The sequence below is a fragment of the Periplaneta americana genome, chromosome 11, assembly GCF_040183065.1.
Source record: "Periplaneta americana isolate PAMFEO1 chromosome 11, P.americana_PAMFEO1_priV1, whole genome shotgun sequence".
Taxonomy (NCBI): Eukaryota; Metazoa; Arthropoda; class Insecta; order Blattodea; family Blattidae; genus Periplaneta; species Periplaneta americana.
In genome coordinates, this window is record NC_091127.1 from 112,000,269 (window position 1) to 112,017,730 (window position 17,462).

Here is a 17,462-nt window from a genome sequence, read left to right on the forward strand (position 1 = left end):
TTATTACAAAGATGTATTTCGTACAGTGTGGGCGTACAGTGAATGACTTCACTTATATACAGTGTCTTTTGAATTATAAATTATAATTCAAGGACATAAACTATAAAATTATATATTATTGGTACTTTATATAAGAGGACTGAGCCGTCACGAAACGCGTAAAAATTGTAGTGAGAAAATAGGTTTGTGTCATATTCATTACACGGATATCTTCCTGTTATTGAAATGCAACGAAGTAAGGAAAGAAACCGTCCAAGTGTAGAATCATCGAAAGACGTTGCATTTAGGCCATTAGGATCTCGTGAAACTACCTGCGCGTTAGGGGAAAGAAGAAGTGGACTGGAAAGCTTCCCTCCCACCGCTACAATTCCACTTGCAGGTAGCTAGCTCACTTACCCCTACCATAAGGTTCTTACTTTAAGCTACGGCGCACACAAGCATTTGGTTTTACAAACAAGCGATCTATATGCAGTTACATTTCATTAATTTAAGTCAATGTTTTAAGCACTATTTGTAAAAAAAAAAACAGTTTTAAAAAAACTCAGATCAAACTAAAAACATTCATGGAAAGAGAATTGCAGTTGAAATAAGAGTTAAATGTTAAGGTAACTCTGAACAGCGAATGGTTTTAAATTTAATGCAGAGGAAAACTGATTGCTGAAGAGAGGCAAATCTCTTACTTATTTATTATCAAGGATTAGGCTTTTAAAATCTATACATTTTAACGTAAATTCTATCAACATTCTTGTAAAATAAGACGAGTGGATATGTATATATTTTCAGCGTGAAGTATCATAAATTTGATACTAAAAATGTGGTCGATGTCCTTAGTTTGGCGAACCGAAATATGGTAATCGTAATATGGACCCTTCAGTCCTCAGTCTTGGAGAATTAGAATTACTACTGGACATCATCGGGGATCAGCATGGTGCAAGGCTATCACTTTTGACAAAAGTAGGGGCTACACTAGCGCTGAAGTAGTTCCCTTCGTACTCCGCTTATACGAATTTGTGACACGTTAGGTTTGGTTATTTTAGACTTTTGTTATACTTTACGTATACGATAACCTGCATCTCAACAAAAGCAATTCCTTACAAATTCAACCATTTTCACTTCCAAAATCACTGGAACTACTTCAGCGCCAGTTTCACAAAAGTACAAAAACAGCAGTTGGCTATTTAACGACGCAGTGTCAACTACTAGATTATTTAGCGCCCATGAAATTAGTGATAACGAGATGTATACCGGTACTTGGCGAGAAGAGACCGAGGATTCGGCTAAACTAGCGCTGAGGTAGTTCCCTTCCTACTCCGCTTATAGATCTTGCATATACAGATTTGTGACAGGTTAGGTATGGTTAGTTTAGGCTTTTGTTATGCCTTGAATATACGATCAATTGCAAATTCCTTGTAAATTCGACGATTTTTACTTCTGAAATCACCGGAACTACATCAACGCTAGTTTCATCGAGAATTCTCCTTGTTATTACCTAACATTCGTAATTTGGGTGAAAACCTCGGAAGAAATCTATCCAGATAATCAGTCCAAGCGGAAATCGAACCCACACCCGAACGCAGCTCTAGATCAGCAGGCAAATTCGGAGAAGTCATGCCGGTGGTTACTTTAGCAGAGAACGCTATCATTTAAACTACATAAAATTATAGCGACACGAAGGGAACTGTTGAGAATATAATACAATGCCATTGTACTTAGAAAACGTTTAATGTCAGAGTACGCACCTTTTAATAATAATAATAATAATAATAATAATAATAATAATAATAATAATAATAATAATGTCCTTATTAAAAACAGTTTTCAGCAATTTTGTTATTCGTTATGGAGATCTAGCTCGGGACCTCGCAGAGTGAGGGTGATTGTGGAGTGTGACGAATGATGATAATAATAGTAAGGAGAAACAGAAGAACCTCGAGAAAAACCCTTTGCGGCCACTTTGTGCACCACAAATTCTTTCGTGGCCTAGACGGGGATCGAACCGGGTCGCTACGGTGGAAGGCAGAGAGGTAACGACCCTGCAAAGGGACTAATACACGCGCCATTTAGACGCACGGTTTCAGTGCTTTATAAATGCTTTCGCACTGACAAGAGATCTTCCAGCGTCGGGAATGCTGAAGGAGACTGGGTTGACCCCGCAGCCGATTTGGAAGTAACGGCAAAATGAAGAATCCACTTCCACTTGAGCGTGAACCTGGACTCTCAGTTCGAAGTCTGTCGCTTTAGCATTCTAGCGAAGGAACCAACTAGGCTCTCTTTCACTTGGATTTCAATGTTTCACTTCTCGAACAACAGTAAAAATAAAATAATGAAAGGACATTATATCAGAAATAACTTCATTTTGATAGACTATAATACCGTTACGTATACTGTAAATAAACCTGTCAAGTTTGAAAACATCGAACAGAAGTCATTTTGGTACATTTTCAATCACGTGGGGTGATTCACTGTACAATGCTCAATAATTTCCGTAATATTTGTATTTGCTGAGAAGGACCCGCACTGTAAACAAGTGGTAGCCTTGACACGAATAGCACATACCTGCCGACTGGAGTGCACAACCGCTGCCTGGGTACTGAGATCAGCCGCCGGCCAACCGAGTCATCGCCTGTCCGTCCGTTCGCCTGAGAGTCTTCAGCTACTATGGAGGATCCAGAAGAAGCACTCAGGAACGTAAATGTTCAATGTTGCCAACTTTTCACGACCCCAGCAGTAAATAGCGTTGTTCATTTCATAGTTAGTAAAATGATTGAAAATTAAATGAATTCCAGCCTCTTTGTGGGGAGGCGCACCGTTAGCCAAACGGCAATAGCATAGACTGACTCTTCATGCTGGTGACCGGGTTCAAATCTTGACGAGTCCAGACTGTTTGGGGCCGGTTTTCGCGGAGATCGCCTGCTTCCCCTCCCAATATTTCACAATTTGTACATAAGTCATAATCAACTGGAGTAACAAAGAGCGGAAGGACGCGGAGTTAGCTGCGTTGTCAGCGTTCTGCTCCCTAGGTGGACGATTGAAGGAGGAAGAAAAATAAGATCGAAAATTATAATTAAGTTTTACAGAATACTGGCAAGAACTTTTTTGCCACAGCATGCTACATATCAAAACAAGAAAGGAAATCGAAAATTCAAATTTGCAGAAATAATAGTTTTTAAGATTCGTAACAGGATATGAAAGAACGGCAGAAAATAAAGGAAAAAGGAAAGCAACATTAATGTCAGTACTGACAAAAATAAAGAAACAAATAAAACTGACATTCTCAAAAACTGAATACTAGGAAGTATAAAAATGTCGCAAAAAGAGAGAACAGATGAGTACCTGCCGTGAGATGGATACAGTAGTTTGTTGAGGACATGGAACAAGTTTAAGGTCTAATCAGGTGATGATGATGATGATGATGATGATGATGATGATTGTTGTGATGGAAATATGGGTAAACAACAACCCGTAAATTACATATCATATTCACGATCTGTGTAGGGCAGCATTTCTCAAACGTTTTTGAACTGGGAACCACTTTTTTAAGTCAGAACAGTTCCGCAGACCACCTTACTCCTGTTCCCTTCAAAAGCAAATTTATGTGTTCATGTCTCTATTAAATAATGCCCTTTATAAATAATGGAAAACTGGCTTCGATTCGAATCTTTGAAAAGAAAGGAACATGATGATACGCTTCATTTAGGCAGTGTTAATAGTTCAGAAGCTGTGTGTGAAGAAATATATTAATATCAGTGATTATAGTGCCATTAAAGAAATATCTAGCCCTAGTGGTAGCTATTCAAAGAAAAAATACTTCCGTGAATATGTAGAGTTATTTGAAATTGGATTTACTTGGAGTGGCAATGAGAGTGAACCAAAACCTTGGTGCGTTGTTTGTTACGAAGTGCTTTCAAACGAGTGTATGAAACCCGCGAAATTGAAAAGGCACTTAGAGACGAAACACGCAAGTGTAAAAAGTAAACCTGACGGATTTTAAAATAGGCGGAGTCTAAAATTTCTTATGTCGTCATCTGGAAAAACAAATGAAAAGATTAATGGAGAAACATGCCCAATTTTCAACAAGTAAAGATGCGATTTGGCACATTCTATAATTGGTGTATGACGTACAGTTACGTGTCCATTTCAGTGTGCATACTGGGTGTTGACAAAACTATTAAGAAAGTCATAAATACATGAAAATGTTCGGTACTTTGGCCCTCTGTTATGAATTCGGGTGATCCCTGGCTAAATTAGAGGCTCGGCGCCAGATATTCAGGAAAACGCCACGTTCATAGCGCTTTAAATCCCTCTTTTGTTACTGAGAGTAGAATGGGAAGTGGGTAAACGGGTGAGGTAAGAAATTTCATAAAATATTAGTACTGGGAGAAAAAGTGAAAGGCGATTGACATGTGTCATTTTAAAACTCTGAGATTTTCAGCTATAGTGTGATACGCAATTCATTTGAATTTTATGTTTTCCTATGTCTTTTATGAAGAACCACAAGGACAGAACTCGAGGACCACTGGTGGTCCGCAGACCATAGTTTGAGAAACGCTGTTGTAGATTAAAGGTTGGTAATTTCGTGATATGAGTAATATTGTTTTTGGTTTGTTTGTTTGTTTTTTTTTTTTTTAGAATTTATTACAACTTTACTGAGCGAAAGAAATATCGGGTTTTTGCGTCAACGTATTAAAGGTACTGCCCGTGTCTCACGTCCTGAACCGAGAGTTCCCTAGTGCTTATAACCACGCCTCTTAGGTCTGCTCGGAACGTCACGGGAAGTGCAACGTGACGGCACGGCAGCATATTACATGTTCTGAAAACATTATCCTACGCCATCGCAGGGATCTTTACTGGTTATAATACTGGATACTCTAATCGTGGTTACCACTATCGCTGTTATCTCTGATGGCGATTTCCTAAAATGTAAGTACACACTAGGTCACTCTTCGTTCAGTTTGGACAACTGCTGAATTACCATAGAGCACCATTTCTCAAATTATGTTCTGGGGTTCCGTGAGCCTTATATGATTTTACTTGGTTATTTAACGACATTATATCAACTACTAGGTTATTTTGCATCGATGGGATTGATGATAGCGAAATGGTATTTGGCGAGATGAAGTCGGGGATTCGCCAAAGATTACCTGACATTCGCCTTACGGTTGGGGAAAACCTCGGGGAAAAAACCCAACCAGGTAATCAGCCCAAGCGGGAATCGGACCCGCGCCCAAGTGCAACTCTGGATCGATAGGCAAACGCCTTAGCCGACTGGACTGCTCCGGTGGCTATTTTATATTTAGTGGATATTGTAAAAATATATAAATGTTACGGAAATATGAATCAATAATAACATGAAACCACCGATGATGATGATGATAATAATAATAATAATAATAATAATAATAATAATAATAATAATAATAATAATAATAATCCAAGAATATGCGTAATAATAATAATATGTTTAATGAACATCTAAAACGGAAAATGCCCATAATATTTATCACTTTCATCACTGGATTCTCTGCGCATCTGTTCACTAAAACAAAATATCGAAAAGACAAAATGCAGAAGTACAATAGAAATGAGACTACAACTTTCCGCCATAAAACCAGATTGCAGGCTTAAAAAGCAAATACATTCGTCCCACTGAACAGAATTATTGAGATACTAGCTTTCACTTGTCTGTTAATTTAAACACTAATAAAATATTACAAGGATTCCGCAGTTACACTTTAGATTAAAAGGGGTTTCGCGGTGGAAAAAGTTTGAGAAACACTGCCATTGAGGAAAGAGTTTACGGATGTGTACACGTGATAACCGTAATCGCGATTAGGTCTATAATGTCTTGTAGAGACTGTAGTCTACAACTGGTATTAGTGTTTAGTTACAGGAATTGATGGGGACATAATCTGTTTCGTGAGGGGACAGCCTATACATTCACTTGTCAATGGCTGATCTTGCTCCATAGCTGACGAAAGGAATCCTGAAAAGGCCGATGTGTTGAACGTAGGGTAGTAGTAGGCACATGCGGTACGCAGCTCCTCCTACCCTGTCCCTCTGCGTCTCGCCTCGCAAAGAAACAGCTCAGGAAGTGAGGCACGGGCTGTATATTCGTGGACAAGTTGTTGCAAAAAACCGGCCCTTCCCTCGCTCAGTAAAAACCATGATAAGCTCTCAAACATAGTATCACTATATTACTCGTATCACAGTTTACCAATCTTCACCCCATATAGCTTTAACGTTGTATAGAAGACATACAGTTGTCGCGGGTTCGAGTCCTTTCTAGAGCACGTCTCATTAACAATTGACAGTATGGTACTCTGCATCATGCTGAGACACATAGTAGCGACGTATCTCGCATCATGGGAACTTGTCTAAGGATCTCCACTAGAGAAAAAATCAAGTTGCCATCTTTTCATGATTCCAGCAGCAAATGGAATTGGTAAAATAACGTTGAATTATAGTTATTTAGCCTAACTTAAAAAAAGTAGAGTATATCCAGATACTCTGACAGTATAATATGTTGATAATTGAGTAATGGTGAAATGAAAGTGACGTTAGATATCAACGTGCTTTAATAATCATTTTTTCCACTTCCGATGTTGCAGAATTTTCCAGGAATCAAACCCCGATAACTTTGATGGGAAGCCATCATTTAAATGAGCTGTGTGTGGGCCGATAGGAAAGTTTGAGTGGGTAAAGTTAACTACGACACAGGTTTCTTTTTACAATTTCTATTGTTTTCCGCGCCATTGTCATTTCAACATAACTTCATTGTTATGCCATGTTAAATGTTTTCAAGTTCAATGACGGCAGACTAATTCTTTTTCTTCCATGGCTAGCCTACATACAGCTTTGGATTTTTTTTAGACATTCCTGGCGACAGTCCCAAAACATACGGCTTGCATTACGTCAGACTCCCAAATAAAACAAGACAGAGCATCACAATCACAGAGCGCTTGGAAGTAGGTGAGATTTAAACTCTGGCTATCGATTTCACGCAGATTTGGAAATCGCTTTTTAGCCGTTAAACAAAATTATCATATTCGATTTTATAAAGTCTTCAGATTTCTTATAGATTGTTTTTCTCATTCTCAAGGCCGCTTCTCATCTGTGTCCTCATGTGCGCCTGTATTCCTATTTATTTTATTTATTGATTTCCAATGAAATACTTCTTGTAGCAACGCCAGCGTGTCAATATTTACATATATCATAAATAATGTTATTTTAATTTCGGACATCAACTTTCTTAATAAATTTATGTCTTCAAAAATTATCCTTCAAGGCTAATAATATTTTTATATTTATTTTTTCCCCATTAGCGTTAAACTTACCATCCCTAACTAACATCGGCCTCGGTAGTGTACTTGGTATAGCGCTAGCCTTCTGCGCTCGAGGTTGCGGTTTTGATTCCGGCCCAGGTCGTCGGTATTTAATATGTTTAAATGCGACAGGCTCATGTCATTAGATTTACTGGCATGTAAAGAACTCCTGCGGGACAAAATTCCGGCACACCGGCGATGCTGATATAACCTCTGGAGTTGCGAGCATTGTTAAATAAACCATAATTTAATTTTTTTTCCATAACTAACAAGCATACATTCTATGGTGGCAGATAAAAAAGTTAATTTTTTTCTTCCACCATGTTAATGTCAAAACAAGTGCTTGTACAAATTTTGGCCACTCGAGCGCAATTACGAGGGCCTAAAAGTAAGTTTCCCAGGGGCCGTTTACAGAAAGAAAACACCATTTTATTCGAAACATTTATTGGAACAGATACAACTGTTGAGCTATTTTTCAACATATTCCCCACTAGAATTGAGACATTTGTCATGCCATGGGATCGACAGAGAGGTGCAGACGGCTGTCGCATACTGGTTCCGATCCCAGGCGGCAGACTTCTACGACACAGGGCTACAAAAGTTGATCCCACAGTATGACAAATATCTCACTTCCAGTGGGAAATATGTTGAAAAACAGCTCAACAATTGCTGATCTGTTCCAATAAATGTTTCCAATGAAATTGTGTTTTCTTTCTGTAAACGGCCATAGGGAAATTTATTTTTACGGCCCTCGTAATTGCTCTCGAGTGGCCGAAAATTTTTATAAGCACTTGTTTTGACATCATTAATACGGCGGAAGAAAAAAATAACTTTTTTATCTGCCACCATGAGAATGTTCGCTTTTAAGCATAATTTCAGCACTAGCATCTATTTGTCTCTACAATCGTCTGCAAATCCATCCATCCATCCATCCATCCATCCATCCATTCAGCTGTATCTTTATCTTTCTGTCAATACATAGACGATTTCGCCATAGATCATATCTTCCTGATTCAGTACACAACATTTTGTTGTATTAGGAATGATGTCTATTCTATTTTTACCAAGTTTCTCGTTGACTTAAGGGGCATGTTGGGCAGCCGAATAAACAGATAGACAAAAAATGATCTCGAAGATAACATCAATCTCTCTGAGCAAAGAAATCTGTATTGACATTGGTTAATTTGCAGTCAATAAGGTGACATTCAAAGTTTAAGGAGCACGGCTCGCGGGTAAAGGTCACATTACTTTTATAGCTAGTATAATATGTTATTCTACAGTTACTTTATAGCGTATAGCCGTCGTTTGATTAATTATCTTTGATTCAAGATACGGAATTACCGTAAGTTGGAACTGTTACGATGAAAACGCTATTAAATTTAATTTTATGAGCAACTGGATCTTGCTATGACGCATAAGCATGATCTATTCTATACCATCGCAATTCATACTCAAGCACAATATCGCATTAACAGTAAAGTGTATAAAAGCGAATTAGCTATTTCAATTTACATACATAGAATAATTTATAGTAGACTTTATGACTCAGTGTTGCTGAATCGCAGGCATGCCAAAACCCTACACATTGTGCAGTCGCGCACATTGTGCAGTTGTCTCTGTGCCATATGCACTTTATATTCCCCTACCTCATACATGGGCACAATTTTCGGTTACGTGAGGCACTCGATTTGAAATAGTTTGTTTACTAGGAGAGGAGACTGCAGAGTAGGATGGGAAATATAAACTGCTGTGACCTGCGTCACCTTATCGTAATCGCTGAGGCAGTCAGTGGCGAATTATTAGGAAAACGCTTGATTAACGTGAGAGACTCGAAAACTTTTATCCAATTTGGCAAATTAATTCGGCAGCTTTAATCATAAACCTCTTTACTGTTTCTCCATAGCTGAACTGATTTAAATCACAGGCGAGAAATTGCGTAACTAGCCAATAATATTCCGTCACGTTGTCTACGTTTATTTTCTTGAATATTCTGGCGTTTCTCAAGATTACTTAATAGATTTGCACGTTCTCGACCTAAAATAATTTCAGAAAATCATATTTCGTTTTCTACGCACATTTGATATTTTTTTTTAATAAATTTCTTTTGGAAATAATACGTACAAACAACATTTAATTTCTCGTACCTTTCAATGCAGCGTGTTTAAGCTATAATGTCGTATTCAGTGTAGACCTACTGTGCAAATGTTAAGATCATAAATTTTCTTCGGAATAGTACGAAAAATAACATTTAATTTGTCTTATCTTCTAATTCAGCATGTTCTTTATGACATAAGGAGTAATGTCGTTGTATATTATATTTATTAATGCCTAATAGGATTTTCGAGCATAACATATATCGTATGTTCTCCCCTTCTAAACAGCAAAAATACTCTTCCTCCCATTTCTCATGAAATAATCGTTTTCTAACGCGTACACACAGCTTTGATAATGCCATTATGCCACCACTGATAGTGCTTATGAAACTGATATAGAACCTGCCCACGCCTAGGAACTGCGTGAGGGAGGAACAGGGACTGTGAAGATGATGTCACTCAGAGCGATAAGCTCTGTGAAGGTCAGTGAGGTATTATTTCTCAAGTGAGGCACGATGCCCATCTCTGCCCTACCTGAAGGGAGTGAATCGGCTTGGAGAGGAGCGCGACAGGGCTGTACAGTACTGTCCTCCAACCAGATTAACCGTGAAAAGAATGGGCTTACTATTGCGTCAACTAGTGGAGCGAAGTAGATAGATAATATTACCGTTATAACATCAGTTTAAAAAACATGCGCTCTCGTGCATAATATGTTATTTTCTGTATGGAGGGATTAAAAGACCAGGAGATTAACCGTGATCTAATTTTGTAACTAGGGTAGTATAAATATGTATCAGTGTTATCGTTTGTACTTTGAGAGTTAGCCAATGAAGATGCGTGTACCCACGTGTGTGATCTTATGACATCTTATGACATCAACGTTCATTCACAGCATTACCCCGCTGCGTCTCATTCCTCTGAGACTTTCTCCTGGTTGGAGTACAATACCTGTAGTATCAGATCATCTTTTGTTTCAGTAACATAATTTTAGTACGGGTGCTGATTGAGCTGTGACTGTGTATGCGTTATGGAAAATAAAGTGAGTAGTCCACAATTATAATGAAGAAGAGAAATCACGAATCATATAACATAACTCTTATAATGTTTTCCTCAGTCAACAATAATTATTTTAAAATGAAAGGTTTTCATCAGCCCATGTCGAACTAATAGTTTTGTGACGGTTTCGATGAGATTAGTAAAGTTCTCAAAATATGATATTCGCCAGTGCTTATTTTTTAATCAGTATTCTCACGGAAAAATAAACTTGACAATGGCGTTGTTTTGGAGTCTGTACTAACAAAGTCATCAAATGTCAGACAACTTACGACTTGTATTGGATAAGCTGATTTGTGATGAGAATACTGAGTGAGGACACAAGAGACGCTCTTAAGGCTGCAAGGGAGCGCAGAAAACAGCTATTTGCAAGGAGGGAAAATTTTCTGGAAAAATAATACTGAAATTTTTCATCTCACGTCACTATATAATGCTAATATACTTACGTTAATTAATTATACCTAACATAATTTGCTGATAGAAATCTGTTAGCACTCGTAGATGGATTGTAGTAGATTAAACACTAAATAGGTAGGCATGGGATCACGGACAAGGTTCCACTAGGAGTCCAGCAAGATACATAATTCATGCACGTTGGTGCCCCTGCACAGTTTAATCTTAATGTCTGTGAACACCTGGATGTGCGTTATCCTAGTCACTGGGTAGGTAGAAGTGGACCAATTGCTTGGCCTCCATGCTCAACTTATCTAAACCTGTTGGAGTTTTTGTGTGGGGATATATAAAGTCATTGGAGAATGACGCAACACTTCATGCAAGAATTGTGCATGGTTATCAAACAATACGTACAACATCAGGAATGTTTTAGCATGTTCGTACCTCAATGAGACGACGAGCAGAAGCCTGCAGTATGGCAAGTGGGTGAGCATTGCGAACACCTCTTGCAAGGTAGCCTACTGAATATGATGCATTATTTTGAAACTAAACTGAAGCTAGTAACGTATTAACTTAAAATACTTGATTTTCTGATATCCAAATAATTATAAATTTCCGGACTCATGTTTATATAATATTTTTTGATCCTCTGCATGTTTGGAATCCAACTCCGAAATGTTGCCGTGTATTTTTTTTTAACTATTCTGTGTATAGGTATGATTATTTACTAGTTTTGTGGGATTTAATCGATTAATCAATCAATTTCTCTTGTGAGATTGATCAATAAAAAATATTTAATCGAATAATCGAGTCGATTAAAATTAATCGGTTGTAGTTGATATTAATTATTATTTTATTCATACAAACTCATATGAAAAATTCCGACAAAATTCCTCTCTCGGAAATTGCTTACTTAAAAGCACAATAGTACTGTTATTTTCTAAGTGCAAAGCAGGTAGCGTAGGGAAAATCTTTGCACAAACACTTCAGAAAGAGATGGAGATATGTGACCTAGTCTACCTCTATTGAACGCTGAAACACAATGCGAAACCCTTATTACGTTTTATGGTTTTCCAAGAAAACTTCCATCTTGTTGTCAGCTCATCTCCCTAGCCCTCATCCCTTATAAAATAGCAATGTCTACACTGTGTGCAAGTGAGAGCGTAACTATCTTCTTCTCTTTCTAAAATCTGGTAATTCGAATACAATAGGGGCCAGTCTTCTGTTTCGACCGCTGTACTTTTGCAGTTGCAGTTTCTGTACTGAGTTTGTATATGAAGGTTGTGTGTTTGATAAAGAAAAGAACAGTTTTCTGTGGTCTGTAAAAAGTGTAAACTCCATTATGTCACATGAGAATTTGAGAGATAAACTCGATGAAACGTTTGGATTTAAATTGAACGATCGCGGAGAAGTGCTTGACAGAAAAAAAAAAGTTTTTTTCGTATTTAGTGATGCAGGAAACATTGTTACTAAACGTAGAGCGGCACTTAATTCGGAGAATGTGAATGCACTTACATGTTTAATATCATGGATGAAGCAATATTAACTAGGTGAGTCTTAATAACTATTTTTGTTATTTATGTTTGTCTCAAAAATTTCCGGAGAAATTGACACAATAAATTATAAGTCTCATAATAAATATGTTAGTAAATATTAAAATAGTATTTTTGTAATATAACGATACAATATATACATATATACAATATTTAATACTTATCCTTATCACCGAACATAAGTTAAATTTAACAATAATTGTGTATTATAGTATATTGAAACATTTTTTCCAATCTATCAAAACTCGAGTAATCTATCGCTTACTCGATTAAATTCAAATACTCAATGGATTAAATATTTTGATCGATCAACTGCACTATTATATACAGTACATACAATTTACAATGTAAAATAATTATTAAAACGACAAATAAAATATATACTCATTATTGTTATTATTATTATTATTATTATTATTATTATTATTATTATTATTATTATTATTATTAAAATTTTTGTCTGTAGAATGAGGTGCCAGTATTCCTGAAGCATACGACATTTGCGACGAATCTGTTGGCGGAATATTTAGTTTCGTCTATTTATATCCAACTTTTTATCTACTACAAATTCCATTATATTACTCAGCACCTTTTCCATAGTACGTTAGGCCTACTAAATATTATTTTTGCAAAGTTGTTTCTCATTGTTTTATCCTGTTGGTGTATTTTTTCATGTAAACTGTGATGCAAGGATTTTGCAGTTTTCGAAGGGAATATCAGTACGTACTAACACGTAACCGATATCTTGAAAAAATATCCATTTCGAATATATTAATTTTTTCTTGTGGTCTTAACCTTAACCTGTTCATTGTGCTTTCTGGTATTACAGTGCTGTTAGCCTATATGAAGCTTCGTTTGCCTCCCCTAATCTCTAATGACATAGATATGTTACACCGGATTTTTGTACCATTAGTCCAAAAGTACTAGGTTCCCTTTATAAACAACGCTGTTATAGAACTACGAGAATTCCTTGTCTGCGGCATATTTGAACTAAATTTAATTCCACTTAATTCTGCACAGTGAGTAAAATGTTTACTTATGTCAAAATTAAATAATCGACCTTTGCTCAGAGAACATCAGGTCACGAGATGTGTGTCGGAAAAGGTTGTACTGTGGCTAGTTCTCTCGCGTGACGTCATTGAGAGTCTTTGTTATTAATGTTATTATGATTCTGGTGTATTGGATCTAAAAATCCGCTCTCTCTAAAGTATATCATTACATAGACTTATTACTCTGACTTTTGGCAGTACTCACAAGCCGTGTGTATTGCACTTTGTGGAGTCTACACCTAATACAACATAGGCTTTCACATTGCGAATGGAGGAATATCCACACCGCAGCGTCCACATAACACAAAAGTTGTGCCTTAACTGTTACATACTCGTATAACAGTAGCTAAGCACAGGCATTTTCACTATACAGATATTCCGCAACTTCTCCCTTTATAATCTTGTCTAATTCTGTAAATCATAATTATTATCCTTTGATTTCACCACTCTGATTTACTTAGTTACGGCTTTTAAGGAACCCGGAGGTTCATTGCCGCCCTCACATAAGACCGCCGTCGGTCCCTATCCTCAGCAAGATTAATCCAGTCCCTAGCATCATATCCCGCCTTCCTCAGATCCATTTTAATATTATTCTCCCATCTACGTATCGACCTCCCCAAAGGTCTTTTCCCCTCCTGCCTCCCAACTAACACTCTATATTCATTACTCGATTCGCCCATACGTGCTACATGCCCTGCCCATCTCAAACGTCTGGATTTAATGTTCCTAATTATGTCAAGTGAAGAATACAATGCGTGCAGTTCTGCGTTGTGTAACTTTCTCCATTCTCCTGTAACTTCATCCCTCTTAGCCCCAAATATTTTCCTAAGTAACTTGTTCTCAAGCACCCTCAATCTCTATTCCTCTGTCAAAGTGAGAGTCCAAGTTTCACAATCATACAGAACAACCGGTAATATAACTGTTTTATAAATTCTAACTTAAAGTTTTCTTGAAAGCAGACTGGATGGCAAAAGCTTCTCAACCGAATAGTAACAGGCATTTCCAATATTTATTCTGCGTTTAATCTCCTCCTGAGTGTCATTTATATTTGTTATTGTTGCTCCAAAGTACTTGAATTTTTTTCACCTCTTCAAAAGATAAATTTCAATTTTTATATTTCCATTTCGTACAATATTCCGGTCACGTCACATAATCATATACTTTGTCTTTTCGGGATTTACTTCCAAACCTACCTCTTCACTTGCTTCAAGTAAAGTTCCCGTGTTTTCTCTAATCGTTTGTAGATTTTCTTCTAACATATTCACTTCATCCGCAAAGACAAATAGCTGATGTAACCCGTTCAATTCCAAATCCTCTCTGTTATCCTGGACTTTCCTAATGGCATATTTTACAGCGAAGTTAAAAAGTACAGGTGACAGTGCATCTCTTTGCTTTAGCCCGCAGTGACTTGGAAAAACATCCGACAGAAAGTGGCCTATACGGACTCTTCTGTATGTTTCACTGAGACACATTTTAAATTAATCGAACTAGTTTCTTGGGAATACCAAATTCAATAAGAATATCATATAAAACTTCTCTCTTAACCGAGTCATAGATCTTGCCTTTTTGAAATCTATGAATAACTGATGTACTGCACCCTTATAGGTAGCCTACTCCAATTTTTTTCTCCAATATCTGTCGAATACAAAAAATCTGATCAATAGTCGATCTGTTACGCCTAAACCACACTGATGATGCCCAATAATTTCACCTACATATGGAGTTAATCTCCTCAAAAGAATATTAGACAAAATTTTGTACGATGTTAACAAAAGTGATATTCCTCGAAAGTTACTACAGTCAGTCTTTCCCCCCTTCTTAGAGATAGATTATGGACTCCTTCCATTGTTCTGGTACTGGTACTGTTCCCAGATAGCAAGTACAAGCTTATAAATTTCACTAGATAACGCTCTTCCACCCTCTTGTATTAATTCCGCTGGAATTTGATCGATACCTGGAGACTTGTATTTTTTCAGATTTTCTATCGCAATTTCGACTTCAGAAAGTGTGGGTTCGGGTATAAATGGCTCACCATTCTTCACCATCCTGATACCGAAAACAATAATAAACTTTATTTAAATATAATAATCTGTTTCTATGTCAGCATGTGGTAAAATTTAATATAGTCTGCAGTGACTTTCTCCGTCTTTACTTATAACTCATCATTAATCATCATTAAGTTTTCAAGGATATAGGCCCCATTGACTTGATCCGGCCTTAGAGATCATTTGTCAGTTTTTCTCATTTGACGACTCCGCTCATTTCTTCCATTTGAAGTATCCCATGTGTACTTCATTATTAATTTGGTCAGGGCCGTATTTAGACATTCTGCCGCCAGGGCAGTTTATATTTTGCCAACCCCATCTTTAATGGATTAATTGCAATGCAAACAGTCAACAGAACCATTACTTCGAAAATTCTAGCAGTCATAAATCATGTCTACTCAGTTTCAAACAGAAGGTTTCTGGTTTTGGAAGAACTGATTGAAAATTGACATGATTTACACATGATTTACTATATGTATCAGAGGAAGAACAATTGTTTGTATACATCTGAAGTCTGATTAGTGGATAACATATAGCTAATCGGCGATGTATGCAATGGACGGAAAAAAGGAACCAGTTGTCTCAAGAGTGATTCCTTACTGGTATCACTTAGGGTAAATTAGGGTCTGTTGGACAGTCGGACATGTTGGACACTTTGTACTTTAACGTGTTACCTCGCCACTTGTGGGCTCCACATTCTGCTAGAAGGCAATGACGGAAGTAGCCACGAGTGGGGCTACTTCCGTCATTGATTTCTAGCAGAATGTGGAGCCCACAAGTGGCGAGGTAACACGTTAAAGTACAAAGTGTCCAACATGGCCGACTGTCCAACAGACCCTAATTTACCCTATGAGATTCAGATCTGTCTTCGGACGTTGACTAACTAAAAATGTTTAAAAACGCTTTAAATGATTATAAAAATACATTTTTAAATAACAGTTAACTAATTTTTTATTAATTAATTTTAATAATAAAGCTTAAATTCAAGATAATTTCAATACAAATTTTAGCATCCTTAAAAGCGAAAAAGAGAATTGGACAGTCTGCTCGTTAGTACACAGCGATTTCTCCTGAAGTACTGGTCGAAAATAAAGTGTCATCATATCGTCATTTACTGGCAAAGAATTATTTTGGTCCACAATTTGAACAGGTGGATTTCATAGTGTCCTAAGTCTTTTTTAAGATTTTAACTTGCTTTATTCAGGTTTTAATTTATCCCTTTCAAGCCTATATATATATATATATATATATATATATATATATATATATATATATATATATATATATATATAAAACTGTGCAAGTTTATTTAACAGGCTCTCCTAAGTCTTGACTTAGTGTGTTAATATATTTTTTCAAACGGATCTAAGGACGTCAAAATTTATTTTATCAGTTTCTGTCATTTTTCTCATAACTTGTTATTTGGATTTGGCCAGTTCGGAATCCACCTCTTTAATTATTATTTGATCAAGTTTGCTATATTAAACTTTAATTACACGGCCAGTACCTGTTAGTCTGTCAGTCTTCGTCTTCTTCTTCTTCTTCTTCTTCTTCTTCTTCTTCTTCTTCTTCTTCTTCTTCTTCTTCTTCTCAAAAGGCACTACAACTTCAAAATTGAATGTCTTGGCCTTCTCAACAATTCTTTTCCAGGAACTTCTATTCTGTACGACCATCATCCAATCCTTGATTCTTAGCTTCCTCAAATCATTCACAATATCATCTTCCCAGCGGCGTTTCGGTCTACCAGCTGCTTTAGTTCCCAGGGGTTTCCATTTATTTATACCTCTTGTTGAGAATTACGAAAAAGATTTTTTTTTTTTCACGGTTAGGTCGCCGGCCTAACGCCCAACCCCCAACCTGGAGGACCAAGTCTCTCTATTTATAACCCCAGGAGACAGGGTGGCCCAGCTATATCCCCAGGTACTGAGTACCCATTTTAGTCGCCTTCTACGAC

General features: G+C 37.0%; 1 protein-coding gene across 2 annotated transcripts in view; it reads right to left on the bottom strand.

Moving 5' to 3' along the window:
- The window catches only part of LOC138709257 (organic cation transporter protein-like), a 320,694-nt gene that overhangs the window by 159,849 nt on the left and 143,383 nt on the right, over positions 1-17,462 (bottom strand). The window contains exon 1 of one of the 2 annotated variants that reach the window (XM_069839908.1): positions 2,557-2,682. The exons of the other annotated variant lie outside the window; for it this stretch is intronic. The gene's annotated coding sequence lies outside the window, so the exon portion shown is untranslated. Of the gene's footprint in view, positions 1-2,556; positions 2,683-17,462 lie in introns of those variants that run through there. 2 annotated transcript variants of the gene reach the window in all.